The following is a 3,045-nucleotide window of genomic DNA, read 5'->3' as shown; positions in this document are numbered from 1 at the left end:
GGGAGATGTTTTGCCACAGTGCAATACAGCTTAGGCGAGCAGAGAGATGACCGAAACTGGAGCGGAACCTGGATCTCCTGTGACCCCATCCCATCTGCGACTCCGTCTTCCCCTCTCTAGGCCCAATACTGCTCTGCAAGTACAAGCTACTGAGGAAAGGTGGTTGTGGCCTACCAAAATGTTTTGCGTTGAGATGTCATTCCTTATTTTAAACATTTCATATGTAGGTCAAATAGACATCTTAGTTATTTGGATTAAATAAGCCATAAGTCAATTTGCATCAGTGGAATTGAATTGGATTTATACCAGTGTGACTGAGATCAGGAATGGCCTGTAACTTATGAGAGATTTGAGAACTTAAACATTTTTTAGTGTGGGATTTTTTTTTTTTTAAGTTCTTCACCAGTAATGGGGTTTTTTTGCCCTTTACAAAGTGACTGGAATGAGGTCGGATTTTTGCAAGCTTCTGCCAACGTTTAATAAGAGTAATAATCTAATACTGTCCTTCTCCACCAAAACCCATTACCTATAGGTTCAGATGGAGAGCAAATCATGACCCGGGGGGAACTGGCCATTTCATGGTCCTGGCGTCCCTGGTTTCTTCATCAGGGATGATGAAGCTGAGGGGCAGAGCCCTCCTGGGCTTAGCTCCACACCAACTCCTCATGAAGCAGTGTCAATGTATGTGATTTTTGTAAAAATTGGAGACACGGGGTGCCACCTTCTCCAAATCCTGCCAGCGATGGATGGATGACTCTGACCTTGGTCACGCTGGTGGCAATCCAGAAGGATAGCAGTGGATGTGGTAGAATTACCTAGGTTTAAAATGGACCTATGGGTGAGGTCTGGAGAGCCGTTCAGCCCACCTGTCAGTTGACCTGGTCTGGCTGAGAATTAACTTTCCTTTCCCAGGGTCGTCCCCAGCTGAGGCAGATCCCCATCTCGCCACGCAGGGAAGGACGGGACCATGGCACCTCCTGGGAGCCTGGGACGAGCAGCTGGAGGAGGGGAAGATGCACCTCACTTAAGGTGATCATTGCTTAAATTGATCATCAAAGCTTGAGGCCAGCACTCGGACTGTTGGAGGAGCTGGTGGTTTGTTTGGGTTTTTTTTTGTTTAAATGCTTTTTTTTCCTGACAAATGGCCCATGTTAATTTAAAAACTCCACCAAACAGCCTTGGCTTTGTCTGCTGACAACTGGCCTAGGAAAAGAAACTCCAAAGAAGGAATTACAGATCACCTGAACTCTGAGAAAGGATCCCTTGATCTTCCCTGGTAGAGAACTGCTTAGTCCAGACCTGTGTCCCTTCCAACAGGCACGTTTGTGGTGGTTAATGCTTGGAGCTCTGGGTGCTCCTTGCAGACGTACAAGCTTGTCTTAGAGCGCGGTGAAGATTTGTGCTTGCTCGGCACTGTGATTTTGGTGGTCAGGTTTCCTACTCTGGCTTCTGAACGTGCTGCTGGCTGGGGAGGGGAGCTCCCGGATGCTCCTGCGCAGGGCAGGGGGTGCAGGGCAATGCTTTTGGGAGTGCCAAGGGGACCAAGGTGTCCCTGGCCATGCAGACCGAGGCTGAGGTGTGTGTGGGCCTAGGCAAGGTGAGAGAGACGAGAAATCAGGGCACGGCAGAGCTGTCAGATGTTGGCAGGCGCCGATGACAGCAGTCAGTGGGCTCGAAATACTGACGCTTGGCATAAAATTAAAAAAAAAAAAAAAAAAGGCCAGAGAAGCAGGCATTCGTGTAGGTCCCCTCTTGGTCCCCATTTGGCTTGGAGCAAATGAACCTGGGGGCTCAGGGTGGGCTGAGAGCTGCCGCTTGGCATTTGCTGCCACTGGGTAATAACACCCTTTTCCTGGCAAAAAATCCCTCCAGCAGGCAGAGAGCCCGGAGGCGGACAAGCAGCCTGCACAGCTTGGCTCCGGCGGACGCGGGCCAGGGCGACACGCACCGCTCCCAAAATAAACAGCAAGTTCCTCTGGGGGCACCCCCAGCGCCGGCGTCGGTGCAAAGTGACGTCGCTGCCAGCACTAGTGCGGGAGCGTGGAAATAACGGCAAGCGTGAAGGAAAACATGAGAAACGGCCCAGGCCAACAAGGGACGAGCAGCACTGCGGTGACGCTGAGCTGGAAGATGCTATGGAAATGCAAAAGGGGTTGGAAATGTCTGATTAAGAGGCTTGACTCAATGTCATTCTAGTTAAGTCATAATTGTTGTTTTCTAAAGCAGCGGTGTTTTGCTAGAAAAGAAATGAAAGACCATCAAAGTGTATGTATACATTCAGTACCTACATTTTTTTCAGCTATTTAGTCAAATCCCATCTACTGGAGTCAGAGGCACACGTGAAGCTTTCAGGCCATGTTGTTATTACTGCAGCAATAGTTATCGATACGTGAAATCCTGGGTAGAAAAAAAGCTTGGATTTTGGGGGGCGGATTTGAGTAAGAAATCTCAAACTTATTTTTGGTAAAAATGTCATGATTTTTACGGCGGACTTCATCTTTTGAGGCAGTTTTCATTCTGGAGCACTGGGGATTAGCGTTAACTATGTTGCTTTAGTAAAACCATTTTAAATGCTGAAATCAATTGCAGAACATCACTTCCCTCCCTACCCTTGCATCAAATAAGTTCCCATTTTCCAACTCAGTGGGCATGCTTTGCAAAGACGGGATGAAATGATGGACTTAGGCCTCCTAACTAACCTTCAAGGAGGGTAAAATATAATTTACTTGTGTTTAGCAGCAGCTGTTTTGACGGTGGGTATTAAAGTGATTGGCAAGTATGGTAGCAATTTATCCCAAACAGTAACTGCAAGCTGCTATTTTAGGTTCATAAAAATGTAGTTACAAAATACCGTAACATACCGAATGCAACTATTTTATGATCTCATAAAAATAGCACTGCAGCGTTTTGTCCCGTTGCCCCGGCGTGGGTTCTGCCTGCTCGGTTGGGGCCGTTCCCGTGCAGGCAGGCGTCCGTGCGGGCAGCGCTGCCCTCAATTGGAGTTCATTACAAGCCGCCTTCCCCTAATTGCAAGACAGGTTACCT

This window comes from Phaethon aethereus (assembly GCF_964289735.1).
Source record: "Phaethon aethereus genome assembly, chromosome: 18".
NCBI lineage: Eukaryota > Metazoa > Chordata > Aves > Phaethontiformes > Phaethontidae > Phaethon > Phaethon aethereus.
Note: the sequence above shows the minus strand (reverse complement) of the source record.